This window comes from Varanus komodoensis, unplaced genomic scaffold (genome assembly GCF_004798865.1).
Source record: "Varanus komodoensis strain SLA01 unplaced genomic scaffold, ASM479886v1 scaffold61, whole genome shotgun sequence".
In the NCBI taxonomy this organism is placed as follows: Eukaryota; Metazoa; Chordata; class Lepidosauria; order Squamata; family Varanidae; genus Varanus; species Varanus komodoensis.
The window spans coordinates 3,732,347-3,750,265 of NW_025336236.1; the positions used below are offsets into that span (position 1 = coordinate 3,732,347).

Genomic DNA, 17,919 nt, shown 5'->3' on the forward strand with positions numbered 1-17,919 from the left:
TACAAGCTGCTGTACATTTTGCAATTTCCCCCCAAGACTCTAGTGCTCAGGAAGGTGTAAAACTGCACTCCTTTTTTTCTCCAAAAGGAGGTCTGAAATATTAGACAGTTAGCTGTCAAAACTCTAGGTTTCTTTTAAAAGGAGATTGTGACATAACAGATTATGGGATGGCAGTGTGTCAGGGAATATACAGCCATATGACCCTGACAAAAAACACCCTTTGTTCTGTGAGAAAGCTAACTGTCAACCCTTATGAGAAAGTGCGAAGAGTGCAATTTGCACTTTCTCAAGCTTCATTTTGAAAAAAAAAAAAAATATACAGAAATGGAAGCTGTTTCACTTTGGAAGCAGGTATCCTTTAGGATATTTCCCCAACTGAGGTTTTAAATTTCCACAGCTCTGCAAGTGCAAGTAACCCCCCCACCCACACAATACAAATGTTTTACACACATTTTGTGCACAAAAATGCTTTGAAAATGTGACAGCACCTCCAAGATTCCATTTGGAAACTTTAAATACACCTTCAGTGGTTGTCAAACTGGTTTTTGTGATCTCTGGGTTAGGGAAAGAAAGTGAAAAAATGCAGTGGTAACCCTAAAGCAATGCTGTTTCCTCCCCAAGTGCCCCTTGGGCACTTTTTAGGCAGCACACAAGAGGAGTGGCCCAGAAGATGCTTTGCAAGCACAGCAAAAGGTTTTAGTTGCTCTTCCTCCAGGAGTCCTGTACCCACAATGGGATCAGTCACTCAGATGTGGATGACACAATAACCCTCTGTGGGTACAAGCCCTAGAACAAACTATAAGTTGTTTAAGGGCAACAGCCACCCTAACAAGTCATCCAACATCATTTGTTACAACCCATGGAGAGTTCCTTGTGTCATGAGACCCTAGTCAGTGTTTCAGGCTGATTTATCATTATGCCTAAACCTGGCACTAATTCCTCCATGTGGTTTGTCAACCATGTACAAGTTGACAAACCACATGGAGGAAACACATGGTTCATTATTACACTGTCCAAGGTGGTTTATTTTCAGAGTGCTGTGTTGCGATGTATGAACCCAGTATGAAGGCCTGTGTGCAGCTAACCCAAGAAAGACTACAGAGCTGACTGGCAAAAGTGGTGAAAAAGCTGGTCACTTTTCATGATCATACTAACTAGACAGTTTACTACTCTACTTTGTTACCTAGACAACAATACTTTTTTCACCTTTGGGAAGATTTGCAATACTTTTTTCCACTGAAAATACATATAAATTGTGTTTTCCCTTACAATGAGGAGATTTGTGCAAACTGAATTTTTTCCTTTTCAGGGTAATTTGTGTAATTTGCTTATTTAAAAAAAGAAAATTATTGCATAGATTGAACTTAAAACACTTTCCATTTTCATCTAACTGCCACTATGGTAGCAAGAATAGTTTGCATGATAACTGTGGCTTAAGTAAGCCATGGGAACTTTCTGAAACCACAGCACATGCCAGACTCCATTTACAGAATTCCCTACCCATTTGCAGCTGATCATGTCATCCCAACCCAGTCATATGTGAGAGGAAAACAATCTTCAAATAACCCAAAGTGTGTTGTAGGGTTATTTGAGGGCTGTTTTCCCTCAAGCAAAGTCATGCTGTCCAAGTTCAAATAACGCAAGTCATGCCTGGGCAGGTAATGAAGCGAAAGGTGATTAGCATGTGTCAATTTTAAACAAGCCACCACAGCTTAAGTCACAGTGATCATGTAAACGAGGTCACTGTGATCAGTAAGGTAAGCAGTTTATTAACTGTCCAAATTGCCAACACACTGCATAAGCAGAACTTTTTAGAATTTTCTGCCAAAAATGTATAATAGTCCCAACATATCTGGTCTAATACCAGGTATTAGGAATTTACAATTTCATATGAATTACATATATATTATCTTGTCTAACTTGAATAACAAGATAGGTTTTGCTGCTGCTGTAAACACAGTATTTTTGCAGCAGAAGCATGGGTCTGAAAAAGGATGAGCAGATGAAACGTTAGGGAGTACATTCACTACCCTACAATCCTGTGTGGTCCACTCATTTCCCCCCACCTGAAATGGGCATGTCAAAAGCCCCATTCTGACTAGAAACAAACCTTGTGCTCTGTATATACCTTCTTTCCCAAGAAGAATTGTTGGGACATTGGGGGTGGCAGCAGTGACAGCAGCAATGGCTTGGAAGCTTACTCTTGCGGCTTATGTTTTGCGCACCCCTATGTAAGGCATTCCCAGTACTACTTCTCTGTTAAAAAAAGATCACTGCAAAACAGCTGGGGGGAGGGTGGAACAGAAGCAACTGGACATCTGAAAATTGGAGTTGCCTGTAATAAATAGTTACAGCCTGAGCAAACAGAAATCCAAGCAAGCAGAAGAATGCTTTCAAATAACTTATACAGCTAGGAGCTACTTCACACAACACAGTAATAACATATGCTTGATACTAAACTACAAAGAACCACAGAGCTCTCCACCCAGCTTCATATGGCATGGGGTGAGAAACAGGTAAAAAGCTGGCTGAGTCTGCATATCACATAAATGAAATGGGAGTACGGTAAAATAGATTGAGTCACTTCTGTTTAGTTTGTGGAGAAGAAAAATGCTTCTTGTTCCCATGTAAACTTCAAATGGAAAATTAACACATCTACCCCCAAACCTATTTTCTTTAGCTGCTGACTGTAACAATGGGGACTGACTAATACTAGTGGTGAATACTGCTTTATAGCAAGTTGTGATTCTGTTCTGTCTTAAAAAGGGAGTGGGACCTTTTCCAAAATAAAAATAAACCTCCTGAACCCCGTTATACTGGATAACTTCCAGCCAGTCTCCAATATTCCATTCTTGGGTGTGGTGCTGAGCACAGTGCTTGATCGTGTGGTGGCTTCCCAACTTCAGGGATTTCTGAATGAAGTGGATTATCTAGGTACATTTCAATCTAGTTTCCATCCCAGTGATGAAACAGACTCATAGAATAGTAGAGTTGGAAGGGGCCAAGAAGGCCATTGGGTCCAACCCTCTGCTGTTGCAGGTCACCAATTTACACCATCCCACTCAGAGATTGCTTTGTTCCCTTTGGTGGATGATCTATGCAAAGGATATTCAAGACAGTTTCTGTCCCAAGACCAGGCCAAAAATCCAACTGAAATTATCAAGATAATTCATTTCATCAAAAACTGATTGGAGTTGCCCAGCCACCGTCTTGATTACCTTAACATTAACTATTGGCCTATAGCTGAGAAAACCAATTTTAGAATGTCTCTTGATTCATGTCATCTTAGTCTGATGACATGTTGCGATGCCTCTCTCATTGTTATGGCAGCCATAAGTTCTGATTCACTAAAGGCAAAAAATGTACCTGTATAGACACTGATGATTTACAAGACAGACATCTTGGGAGCCTTCAGCATCAAGTCCAAAACTGGCTATTGCCAGTTCAGTTAAGAAGGATGCTAAGTAGCAGGATGGGGAGTACAACAGCATTCTTCACCTCACCTAAGTGACCAATGTACAAACACTTCAAATTGGAAATCTCCTGGAGGGGAGATAACATTCCTTTAGACGATATGCCTCCCTGACCCACTAGCCTATGCATATGTTGCATTATGTTTCACCACCAGAAGTGACTAGCAATCATGCCCCCTCAGGTCTTGTTGATATGATTAAAAAACAAACAATAAGAAGACACTTTTAATTAGAAGAACAGCCAACAGAGTAAAAAGGTATAAGATTATGTTTATTATTCAATGATATTTATGAATCCCTTATATTAAAGTAATGTACAAAAGTAAGTCTTCACACAGAAGTTAAAACTAACTTTCTGAGAATGCCTGTTGGAAAGGGTATGGAAAAGGCATGCTTTTAATTAGCTTGAATGCTAAAGGTATGTTCAGAATGCTTGTTAGAAAAGGTATGTTTTTAATTAACATAGAAAACCCAGAAGGGATCACACCTGCCTAATTTACAGTGTCAGAGAATTCCAAAGACTAGACACTGTGATACTAAAGGCCTTATTCCAACCACAACTGACCCTCTGATACCTTGGGTACCACTAGGAGGGTCTCCCCAAATGGTAGCAGCAACCAAGCAGGGAAGCTGGAGTAGTCCATAAGATATAAATCACCCTTCCCCTCTCCCAACTTAAACAACCCCACTTCCTACCCAAAACCCTAACACATACTCACTCTAATAAGGGTTACCCCATCCCTCCTTCATGTTAGCAAAATCAGTCACATAATTTAAATAGCAATAAAAACAAGCAATCTGTTGTAGCTCCCAACGAGGTGACCATGTCCATGACAAGCCCATCAGACAACGCAGTGTCCCTTTTAAGTCCAGTCCCAAGAAGCTGATTCAAGCTGCTGTAGGCAGGTTGGTGATTCTGGCAAGTTCTAAGCCACCTAGAAGACCTTCTATGCACCAGGAGTCTCGCTGTAGAAGTCACCAGTAAGCAGGCAGACAACAGTTACAAAATACAATCTACCTGGACAAGATAATCCATTCTCTTTTTCCTTCAATTGGATTGGAGGTGCTGGCACATATACTATGTATTTCACATGGAAAGCTAATGCCCTGTTTTCACCAGTCACACTGAACGCTATGGACATTTATATAAGTGGAATAACATTTTATTACAAGAGTTCTGTCCTTGTTTTCCATCACCAAAGAAGATCCCCACAATGTGGCTAACAATAAAATCATAAAAACATAAGAGTCCCCACAGCTGTACACTGAAAGCATTAACAAGCAAATACAGAACAACCCAACAGGGTACCATAAAGAAAAGGTAAGACAGTTTTCATTTCAAGGTTATGAAAAAGCACAGCAATATAAATGTTTTCATTTGGTGCCTGAATACCAGTAGAGAATCTCTTGGGCTACATAACCTGAGTGTTACAACCAAAGCAACCCTTTCCTGTATACCCACACCAGCTGTCCTACCATCAGTGATAGAACTGAGAGCAGGGCCTCCCATCAAGGAGTAATGAAGATCACCCTTATAATACCCTGGCCCCAGTGAGGCACATCTGTTAAAACATCAGTCTTAGCTTCCAATTTCCTACAGTTGTGGCACTTAAGCCAAAATGAAGCAGTCTTAACCCATGTATTATACCAGCAGGTTTTTAAAAATAATTTTGTAATTATGTGCATTCCATCTTTTACCATCTTTGCCTCACTTTAATAAACAGGTATACACACCAATCAGACACAAGTTGTCTACAAATATGAGCATCCTTTCTACTTTCATTATGCCACTTCATCATTATGCAGATTTGTCATGCATTCCAACTAGAACTAAAAATTTCCTTATGCTTACTTGTATGAAAATTCAAATCTATCAATTGCTATGATGTTATTGTCAGAACCCAGACTGTGGAACTAGCATTCAACAGAAAAACAGTCAGATTGGATGGTTAAAACATTTGTAATTTAAAGCCAGTGCCAAACAAATATTTTATAGGTGAATTATAAAGATATACATTTAGAAGTACAAGCTATAGCCCAACTTTTCTGAGAAAGTTTCCCTAGGCCAAAGTGACACATTAGTAATAATTAGTCCTTCTTCTTATTATACAAGTCAGCAAGTTCTACAAAAGTCACCAAAGAAATATAAAATTATTTAAGGAGACCTTAACAGAACAATTTGAATGTTCGTTCTAGCAAAGTAAAAGCAGCAGACACATTGATTTTTTGGGAAAGTGGATCATTTGCCAAGATTGGTCTTTTTTTCCTAGAGAAAGTAAGCAAGCTTAGTATTATCTGTGGAAACAAATGGGGTTCTAGCTGCTAGATGCAGCCTGCTACATCATTTAATTGCCAGTTCCAGCCTGTGATATTGATTCCCTACTGTGCAAGAAGGCCTTTGTGCTGAATTTCCTTGATGTGAATGGCCTTTATTGACATTAGATGATGCTCTGTCCAATTCAGGAACTCTGATGCTATCCAATTGCAACTGAAGTGTTTTTGTTCCTTTATGTAAAACAATCAGATGTCACGTCACTACCAAGCACAAGAGACTCATTCCGACCCCCAACAATGAGCTAACAATCTATGCCTTCAAGTGTGCTCTCTCTTCTCATTTCAACTATTTATATCGGTTTAATACTATAAAATGAGCTTGTCACCTATTTATAATAAGCCTTAATGACAAAGCCTAAAAGTATGTTAATTAAACTGGCTTGCTTTTAAATTAAGTGGTCATGCGTTTTCTTAAACCAAACTACAAGGAATTTGAATTAGCTATGACATAATGACAGATTTGGAAGGACTGGAGCTAAAAGTTTGTACAAGAAACAAGATAGTCCTGGTGTGTATTTATTGCTAACATTTATAGTCCTTTCTACTGATATCCAGCACAACAGGGGGTTGGACCAGATGGTCTTCATGGCCCCTTTCAACTCTACTATTCTATGATGAGGAAATGATTCTATATTTGAGGAAAACAATTTAAATTAAAATTCAACAATAAATCCAAAGTATCACCAATATAAGGTAAGTCTGTCCATCCTGATCCAGTAAAAGTAAGGTTTTTAGCATTGTTCAGGAAGCAAGGTCTGAAAAAAACCTGCTGAAATAGTCTAAGTTAACAACTCAGGTAGGTCTGTAAGGCAGAAGGCAATTCCCGTAACACTTGGTTTCCTGGCTATTTGTGGTTTTAAACACTTGAACAATAACCTTGAATTTAGGCCAGAAACAAATAGATAACCAATGTTGGTGGTATAAAATCAAGCTAATCAACAGACGGGCATTAATTCAAATCAGACTGCTTGAGTTCTAACTGAAGTTTCCAAATTACCTTCAATGGCAGTCCATATAGAGTGCATTATAGTAAGCTAACCTGAAAGTGACTGTGTAATATGACATTTAAGAATGACTGGGACTTAAAGATTTTAGTTTCTCCAAAATGCTATTAATATACTTAATGGCAAAAGTACAATAACATTATATGAAAACATTTAAATCTTTGAATTCCTATGACGCCTCGGACTTGGTACTTGTGACTGAATACCAGTAGGGTGCACTGATATAAAGAACTAATTATTTATTTAAGTCAACTTTTCCACTGATACCTTCATTTTTCCCTCAACAATGCTAGATATCCAACCAGTAAGTCAAGCTAATTTACAACTGAATAGAGTGATATTTACATTGCTGCATTCTTACATACAGCCCTTGCATTTGTTTAACTCCGTTTACAATTTTCATGCTTTCCTTTTTATCCACCCACCCACCCACCCACCCAGAGAATAATTTTAACATACTCATAAATATGGTCTTTCTTATGACCAACACCTATGCCACTTAGTTGACAGCACATACCTATACATATCTCCTACTGAGTTCAATGGGGCTTACTTCCAGTTAGGTGGGTAAAAAATTGCAGGCTCATTATGAGAATACAGGAAGACACTGGACATTTTTGTCTTCTTTTCCTTCCTAGTGTTGCTCTTTTTTTACTTTACTCTGTCTGGGTCCAAACTTGCCCTTGCAAAACAAACAAACAAAGCAGCAAATCAAGAAGAAATGCCCATGACTGGGTAGTAGCAAGGTTTAGTAGTTGCTGGAGGAAAGGATTTATCTGTTTTGCTACCTTGTATTCTGTCTTACCTAATTTCTTTGGTCTTGCTTAATGCAAATCCTCTACCACATCAGCACACCACACAACAATCTTACCTATCACACATCTTTTGTACATGTGTTTTTATTCAGATAAATTGAAAGCCCAAAACTTTCAAGAAGCAAGAACTATTTAGTTAGGCTGGATAGAGCCATTGCTTAATTGTTAAACTAAGTTCTTCACAAGGTATCCTGCCATTCGTAATCAAAACACATTTAAAATGTCCAACTTAAGTTCATTTTTGCATTTTGACACTGTTAACTGCTGGTGGTCATAACTTTCAGTTTTCCTGAATCTAGAGTCAAATGAGCTATACATAATGGGAGGGGTTCTGCCAGGTTTTTATAACAGACAAAGCAACTGTATTAATTAAAAATGTAATTAATTGCATTCCAGTAGCTGAGGTACCACTAACATTGAGGTTCACAAAATAGAGTGTTTCAGCAAAAGTCCAAACAAACTACAGAGGTCAACCAATCTTAGCTGGCCTTCTTAGGCAAGAAAAGATCCTTATTGTGCCTCTACTGTACTAAGCTCTAGACCAGCACAACTGTGGGGGCAGGGTGTAAGAATCTGTTCTCTTCACAGCTGAGGAGAGGAATAGGAATTTATTCTCATTGCGCTAAGCCTCAGATGCTTAGAAAGCAGCAAGTAGTCTCATGGTTTGCAAAGCATGTGAAATTCAAAGAAACAACAGAGAAAACACTTGGAATTCCCTCGTGCTTATGTAGTCTGTCAGTACAGCATTAGGGAGAGCCCTCAGAATTTCCAGATAAGGAAGTGTGTGTGTGTGTGTGTGTGTGTGTATTTGTCAACAAGTGTACTTGTAGATCCTTGACAACTCATCCAGGTTTTGGCTGCCATATGCTAAACACATACAATTTAACTGGAGATACTCTCAATATAAAAAGGTCTTAACATAAGAAAGCCATGCTGGATCAGTCCAAAGGTCCATCTAATCCAGCATTCCATACAAAGGGTGGCAATCAGCTGCCCACAGGATCCCTCAAGCAGGATGGGTGCAAGACCTCTTGGGTGCCCAAGCTCCTCAGCTACTGGTGCATGCAGGCATGGATATAACAGCTAGTGACCACTGATAGCCTGCTCCTCCTCCTTGAATTTGTCCGATCCCCTGTCAAAGCCATCTTAATTAGTGGCCATCACCACTTCCTGTGGGAGTGAATTCCACAGTTTAACTATATAGGTACTGCAGCTCTCCCATTTTGGCTCTAAGGCTTCTAGTATTTGCATAGGAGCACCTAAACATTGCATCCTTCCCCAGATCTATGAAACTTATGTTCTGGTACTTAGTCCTCTTACCAACTGGTTATCATATCTCACTGTAACTTTGTGGCTTATTTCCTCCCCTCTCACATTTGGATAATTGGATAACTCCTTACTTTCATTCACTAGGGATGATTTAACCTGAACGGGATGCTTCCTGGCTCCTGTTTGCTTTCCCCTGGGCTTTACTTTAAAAGCTGCTCTGCCAACTACTTTATGCTGTGTGTCAGCAGTTTGGTTCCATTCCTGTTCAGGTGGAGTCCACTTCTTCTGTACAGGCCTTAGTTGTCCCAAAATGTTCACCAGAGCTTAAACAATCTGAAACTTCCCTCTCTCCACCACCATCTCATTCTTGCATTGAGACTACTCCAGGGTGGATTTGATTAAAATCACTAGTCAGTAAGATTAGATTTAAATAATGATTTTCTGCATAATTTGCATGCATGCCTGCCTTACCCATAGGTAGAGGAACCCCATTAAAATATTCCCAAACTGGGTCTCTTTTACGGTCTGCTGCCATTATAGGTTTTCTCCTCCAGGGAAAGAATAATATGCTAAACCTCAGCCTATACACAAAAAGAGCCAAAGACTTTTGGAGTAGTCTGCTCAAAAGGTTTCACTTTCGTTTTTACTACTTGCCCCTCACTCCTCACACTTAGCTTCTTCTGCAGAAGAGTGGACTATATATTCCACTCCCAACAATCTACTTCCATTCATTGAATTGTTGGAAACTTAGCACTTAAGAAGTAGGGGAATGATTCTGTGTGCATAGATTTGCAAAGGAACAATGGGATTAAGAATTTTCATCTGCTTCTAAACTTCTATGTCAGGAATGACGGATCTTTTTCAGCTCAAAAGCCAAATTCTATTTCTGAGAAGCTACAGAGAGCTATACTGCAGTGGAAGACAGGACCATATGCAAAAGAGGGTAGGGTCTGAAAAATCAAGCCCATTCCCCAAATCAATTGTCATCAACTTCTAACAGGAAGTAAGTGTATTTGGAAGTAAGAATGAGCAATATATCTACTCACAATCAAGCAGAATAAGCCTCTGCATATCTACTCAGAAGTAAACAGGGGAAGCCTAGCAGTATTTCTATGTACATGATAATTCCCCCCTCCCCCACTAAGTAGAGGAAGAGCAGTTCCTCTCTTACTTGATGTAGAAGATACAGTTATTCTACCAAAATTTGGACTGTTAACAGTCTAGAAGTATATTGTCAAGTCAACAAATTAACACTAACTACAGAAAGGCAAAAGTGCTAGCCTCTAGAGGGGGCCAAATGGCCGAACTGAGATACAGCAGGTCCCTCATACTGCTATTTGAAGCATATTATTTGCTGCCTTGAATTCATGGCTTCACAGTTCAAGGCCAAACAGGCTGTGAATTCTATCCTTAAATTTTCACATACTACTAGGGTATTTCTATTCCGAATTTAAGAAAATGAAAAAATCAGGCCCAAATACTTTATGGGCAAAAGCTAGAATTTTTAAACCTCAGGTAAGTTAGATTATATTCAGAATCTTAAGAACCATCTTAATGGGATGAAGATATTTCACAATGCAGTACTTGTAATATAAGCTAACTTTTCATTAAAATGTAAGGGACTGCCAGGACATCACAAAAGTCCATCAAGAAGAAAATCTTGGTAACAGAATTTGATGAGAATACTACAGAAATGTTATTCAAAGTTTATTTCTGTCAAAGAGACTATACTCTAATTAAAAAGGTGTTTAAATTATGCACCAATTGTGTGTTTTTGCATGAAGATTTTGGTTCTCCTAAGACTGAAAATAAATTGCCCTAATGATACTTATTTGAATATACTGCAGGTCCAGATAGCTATTTATTTAAACTTGGAAAGTACAGTTTAAGGAAAGAATTAACTTCTGCCAGGTTTGTCAATAAGCTCTGCCCTCCTCAAAGGTAGACTACCCAAGATAGAATAACTGATATGTATACAAAATACACTTGACTCAAGAAAGATATCAGGAGAAAGATTCAGACAGTATTGTATAAAAATTTAACAGCAGCAGTCAGAATAGAATTAGTTTATATCTTTATTCCTCTGAGCATCACTTTTATTAACACAATTTAGATATCCAGCCCCCTTTTCATCTATTAAGTCAGTCTTCTCTCTTCATCTTACCTCTCATCATGTACTGCTATAATTGATATTAAATTTTAATTTAATCACAACAGAATTAAAAAAGCACACATCTTTTCTAATAAAGAAAATCTCTATAGTATTCATAAAGCAGCTCTAGGACATAAACTCCACAACTAAGGCAAACTGCTCAGGTTGCAGAGGGCCTGCAATAAGGAAAGCTATACTGAAATGTTTCTGATCTACAGAATTTAAGCACTTCTCAAGTTCACATAGCATCATGTGAACTTGAAGGTCACCCTGCAACTTAGCCATAGAGCTCACAGACCACCCAGACCATTTCTTCTATTATACAATTTCTGCCTTTCCTCTCTTACTCCATACCCTTCAAATACGCATATCAGTTCTTGCACACCCCCTTTTTAACCCTAATGTCCTAATCCTGTGTCCACCCACCAACACATTGCATCCACATTCTGCCTCTTCCTTTGTCTTTCTGCACATCTCAGGTCTATTGCCAGATAGTGCTTATTCCTCTTTATCCTGGGGATAGGCTCTTTCTTTTCAGAAAACAATGCTAAATATTGAGAACTAAGTAAAAGTCTCTTTGCTGTACTATTTCTCCATTCTTAACCTTAAACAATTTGATGAAAGCAGTGGCAAAATAATTAAAGGCTGTTTCTCCTAAGTACCACATTGAACATTTTGAGGCCAGACAATTATTTTTTCAAAGCAATCTTGAAAATTTAAGAAGTTAAATTTAAGTCAACATGCTACGGTTATCCTAAGTCAGAGGTTTTTGAAATGTGATATGAGTACCATTTAGGTGGTCTGCAGAAAGGTTGCAAAAATGCTAAGCATATCCATACTTGGACCTGAAGCAGATTGGGTTTTCTTAACCCAAATTGACATTGTTTTAACCAGCACCAGAGTACTGAATAGGTTAAGAGAGGCAGGCATATCAACCATATTAGAAAAGCAAGGTTAGGTTATTAAAAAATGAGCCATGCTTTGATTTGCAAAACACAGCTTAAAGGACCATGAAAGGCACCCAGTATTTTTCAAATTTTCTGTATTAAAAATTTTGAGTCACTGCTATATGTTTAAGAGTCACCTCTATTATCCTAGTGTCATGGCTGCAGTAAAAATTTATTTGCCCCTTGATCTGTATATATCTATGGCCCCTTATGAAACATTCAGTTATGCAAGTAAAGTAAGTCACATAACTTTAAGGAAATTTGTATTTCTGCATGCATTTTTAAGATTTTTGTTTGGATTCTACATGGCCTTGATTCTGGAATATGTGTTCTTTATAATGAACAAAGAGTCCATTCCTCCAAAACCTGTAGTTGGTTAACCTACTACAATCAATCTAGTAGTTATAAGAAGTGCTGACCTGAGAAGTATATTCAGGCACCATTGAAATATGTTGCCCCAATGATGTCACAAACATAGTTTGTTATTTCTAAATATTCACAGCCTCTCTTTACCCAAATACCCCTATTAGTGTGCTTACATATTTCCATAGGTCATTTATACTTTGTGCTTAAGTCTGTTTGAATGTGTATGCTTCCATATACCCTGATCCTGTCTAATCTTGGCTGCTAGCAGGGTCAGGCCTGGTTAGACTCTGGATGGGTGACCTGAGGGTACGATTCTATGATTATTGTTATAAATCACCCAAAGACCTTTGACTATGGGCAGTATAGAAATGTGATAATGATGCATTCATAATGCTCATACCAAAAAGGAAGAAGTCTCCTTCCTGGACTCTTCCACTTCATCAAATGCAATACTCATAGCAGTTTTCAAAAGAAGTTATATTCACATTAAACAAATTATGAGAAACAAAACGAGTGCTATCTTCTAGTAAATCTATTTCTTATAGTGGTAACATAGAGTTAAAAGCAATCTAGGCATTACTAGTGACATTTTCTTTTATCTAGAAAAAGGAAAATTTCTCAGCTTATGAAAATTAAAGACTGATAATATATTCTCCCCTAATTCTCAGAGCAACTGTGGGAGACCTCAAAACCTTATCAAATTGTTGATGCTAAGAACACCTTATGGATTTTTAAAGCTAAACACTCTTGTTCAGCAGCACATTAAAATGCATTGCACCTTTTATATAAACTGTTGCAGTGCAACTTACTTACTGCCCATTATATTAGGTAGATTGCTTATAACAAGTTTGTATAAATAGAATCAGAAAACAGGAGGGGAACTCAATAGTACTATCAAGCAATAAACAATTGTTATCTACAGTTGTAACACACATTGTTAACAGAAATAGGCTGACACTGAGGAAATGCAGACAAGCTGATAGAGGCTTGAAAAAGAATAGATTCCAAATCTTGTATCAAACCAAACTTTGTTGAGAATGCGAAGAATTGCAAAGTGCCATATAAACTCATAAATAAAGCTAGTCACCTTGCAAATCTAAATGGAAAGGCAAGACATAAAATTTAGTGAAAATGAGTAAGAGATGGTATATTGGTCAATCTGCTACGCAGCCATAGCAAGAGCCTTCCTAGACTCCTTTCCTTTCCCATAATCGTCAATGGGAAAATTCTTGAGTCTGTGTTCAATGGATCAACTTCAGAGGAATAAGGCCCAAAATAGAATGGGAAGAGCTATGTTTATTCACAAGTCTATTTTACATCAAAGAGAAGCTGTCTCCCTGCTCCATCACTTCGGACACTTTCCTGCAATACCAGTTCACTTCTGGTATCGGAACTGGATAAAAAATAAAAAGCACGAGGGATTAAAGCCCAGGAAGGCTCAGCTTTTCTCAATTAGTTGTTCCATTTGATGCAAAAGTTACCTGCTCAAATTATGTGCTAACACAGCAGAAAGAGGGTTTTAAAATTGTACCTCTCCTCATATCTAGTTTGGCTCTGTGGCATTCAATTTTCAATTTTTATTTCAAGTAATTTCATGTTAGGAACACAAGAAGCATTTTATACTAAGTCAGATCATTGATTCATCTATCCCAGTATTATCAACACTGATTGGCATAGGCTCTCCATGGTTTCAACAGGATTCTTTCCCAGCTATATACCTGAAGATCCTGGGAACTGAACCTTCTGGGTACCTTCTCCTTGCAAAGTGTTTGCTCCCACCAGCCCCTCCTGACTTTTTCCCCCTTTTTGTTTCATAAGCTAGAAATCCAGGACATTTCTTAAGCCTCTTATCAGTAAGAATGGATAGAAAACAAATGAGATCACATCACACAAAGACAATATTTTTAAAAAATCAAAACACTGAAACAGTACCTTTCTGTGTTACTAAAGTGTTTTGCTTATTCTTGATCAAACTAGATTAATGTTTTTTCACTGATGGTAGTATAATATAACTGGCTAAATGGAGCCTCGTAAAAGTCAATTCACATTCTAAGAAAAGGAAGTTAGAAGGGTTCTGGAAACTGAGGCCAATGGGGAATTGTTGACAGAGCCCCCCACACACACGGAGGGAAGGGAGGGAGGGGGTAAGCAAGCATGTGTGGGGAAGAGATTATGAAAGGGAGGCATGACATTGTCTTCAAATGCCTGAAAAACCATCACTCAAAGAAGCAGCAGACACTAGCTGAATTTGCACAGCACGGCAACCAACCCTACAAAGAAGCTATGCAGTATGGACTGTCTGTGGGATGACTGGGCTCACCATGAGTTGTCACCCCACCCCACCTCCATCTTGTGGCTCCAGGAGGTATCCCAGTGGAAGTGGTGGCTGAAGCCACATGCCTCCTCAACTCTCAGCTCTTCACACCTTTTCTCACTTTTTTTCTCCCGGATGTTGCTTTTCATAATCTGTGAAGTGACAGTCACTAACTCCTCCTCCATAGGTTACCTGCACAGTACACTGGAGTTGTGCATGTTCCGTTGTATGGGAAAAATATATTGTTGCAGGTTTTAAAAAAAATGTTAGTGTTCCAGAGTTGTGCAAGTGCCCACAACTCTGAACAGCCAAAATGGAAAATCTGGCCTAGGCAATATCCTGGTAAGTGTCTGCTGTTATGCTGCAGCAGGCACCAGCCATGGATACTAAGAAATAAAGGCTGCAAATAGGTTATTTTGCTTGCCTTCATCTAACAGCTGTCAAATGGAAAGCTATCAAGGGAAAGCAAAGTCATGATGGATCTTTGCTCACAAAAGGTGAGGGTAACAATTTCCCCCCTTCATGGTGAGATCCTCAGGTTTTTAGTGTTCTTCAAAAGCTTTCCAGTGACCCCACCTTTTCCTTAATTTCTTAAGTCTCCAAATAGTAAAGTTAGAGACCATCTCCTTTTAACGAATACTTAAGTTTAACAGCTGTTGACAGAAAGGCATACTTTGTAAAACTCTCTGGCAAATCTCTGTTTGCATTTTGACACACAAATTCATGTGTGTCTGAATATTGTAAGCTCCTTCCATTCAGAGTGGAAACTTAGGATCTGTGCTTTAGTTTACTATTATGCATTAATTTTGAGGAGATTCAATATCGTGCAAAGTCTGCTTCAAAGCATTCAAAATAAAATTCAATCACATTCAACTTTTCTTGCTATCTTAAGCAAGGTGGCAGCACTCCACATCCACCACCCCATTCATTTGCCTGCCTGTCTGCCTGCCCGCCTGCCTGTTCGGCCAACCAACTGTTCCTTCATTTGCTTTGCCAGTTGACCGAGCTGGCAAACACTTTACTACACCCACTCAGCTGCTCTTGTTTTGTGCTTCAGCAATGAGACCCCACAAGAGTTAGCTGAACACATGCAAGACCCCCATGTTCAGGGCTCAAAGCATGGTGTCTCAATGAAAATGAGCAGCCAGCTAAGCAACTAGGGTGGGTGGGAAAAAGCCACTAGCAGTAAGAAGCAGTGGGATGGTCTCTTGCTACAACAAACATCACAGCGGAAAAACAGCTGGGAGAGGGGTCCTCCAGAGCACCTGCTGGAGGTGGCAGCGAGGCAGAGGCCTTCCTGGCAGAGGAAATGTGGGAGAAAGCAGTGTAATTCAACACTCCTTCCGCTTCTCTGCTTTATGCAGATGCATCAGCCTACACAGTGATATGACCTGCTCTATTTGCAGTTCTTATTGGAGAGCTATCGAAATTCAAATGTTTTCTCAAGGGATCATTTAGATATCTATTAAAGAAAGACAACTTTATGTAGACAGAGAAGCTGCTGTGTTGTATCACTGATACAGCATTACTCTTGGCAGAGACAGCTCAAAGCAGCAGTTAACTTTCAAATGTGTAACTGAAAAAGCAAAATAGTGTAAAAAAGGATTTTGAGGAGTGACCTTTTCTGCTCATCTAATACCACCTTGGATATGTAGAAAACTCCAAAAAAGAGATATATTAACAAAATTCACAATAGCATAACATACATCAAGAAAATTAGAACATAAAATTTTCAGGAGCTATCATACAACCAATTCTACAACCATAAAACAACAGCACTACAAAGGTTTATAAAGGAAGTTAACAATGCCTTTAATATTTCTATAAATGTAGCCATCAAAATTGTTTAGTTTACCAACAGTGCGATCTTACACATGTCTACTCAGAAGCAAGCTCCACTGGTAACAGGATACAGGACTGTAGCTAGGTATCATTTGTGATCCAAGACTGTGTCCTGCCTAACCTTTATGACTCAAGAAAGATCATTTATTTTTACAAATATACTATATTATAGGAGTGAGAAACCTGTGGCCCTCCAAGTGTAATGCCCTATAATACTCATGATCCCTCGCCATTGTTATGCGGACTAGGGATAGCCACAAATTGCCCACCTCTACTTTACTGGCTGAACTACAAATTGTAAAGTTTAAGCAGAAATGGAATAGTTCTCTGCTGCTTATAATTTGGAAACAGGAGTGAGCAGTGGCCTAAGGTGGTTAAAACCAAAGGAATTTTGAAGAACTCCAAAGGAATCTCTCCAGCTGGGAAAAAAGGCATCAAAATGGCAAATGCAGTTCAATGTATGCAAGTGTAAAGTGATGCATAATGGACTAAAAAAACCCCCCAACTTCCAGTATAGGATGATATCCAAGCTAGCGGTAACTGAGCAAGAAAGAGATCTTGGAGTTGTGGTTCAATGAAAATGTCAGCCCAGTGTGCAGCTGCAGTGAAAAAGGCAAACACCATGTTAGATATAATTAGCAAAGGAAATTATACTAAAACTGTGAAGATCATAGTCCCCTTACACAAATCATTGGTGGAGCTGCACTTAGAATACTGTGCACAGTTTAGGTGGCTGCACTTGACATGAATATTATTGAGAAGGGCAACTAAAACAATCAAATGCTTGGAGCAACTCCCCTATGATCAACAATTACAACAGCTGAGCTTGATTAGCTTAGAAACCAAATGAGTAAGGGGAGACATGACAGAGGTGTTCACAATTATGCATGGTGTGAAGAAAGTGAAGAGGAAGATGTTTTTCTCCCTCTCCCATAATACCCCAGTTCTAACCTGGGGTCATCCCATGTAGCTGATTGGTGGGAGATTCGGGACAAATAAACAGAATTACATCTTCACAGAGAGAACAGAATTATGGAATTAAATTATGGAATTCACTGACATGAGAAGGGATGAGCACTGATTTGCACAGCTTTAAATGAGAATTGGACAATTTATGAAGAAAATGGTTCTCAATGGGTACTAAATTTGATGGCCTACATGCTGTACACTAATGCTAAGGAATATGCTAGGGGAAGCTGTTGCCTGTTTGACGGCCACTGGTGGAAACTGGTTTGCCACTGTTTGAACAAATACTGAACAATATGGATCGGTGGTCTGATCTGGCATGGATTATTTTATGTTTTGTTCTCGTGCTTCAGGCTTCACTTACAACCTCAGATGACTCTTTATGGAGCATTCATAAAACCATACTTTATTGCTCAAATGGCATGCAAATTAACATC

General features: G+C 38.9%; 1 protein-coding gene across 2 annotated transcripts in view; it reads right to left on the minus strand.

The window, feature by feature from the left end:
• RAP1B (RAP1B, member of RAS oncogene family) overlaps positions 1-17,919 on the minus strand; it is a 33,843-nt gene that overhangs the window by 13,910 nt on the left and 2,014 nt on the right. The window lies entirely within an intron of this gene.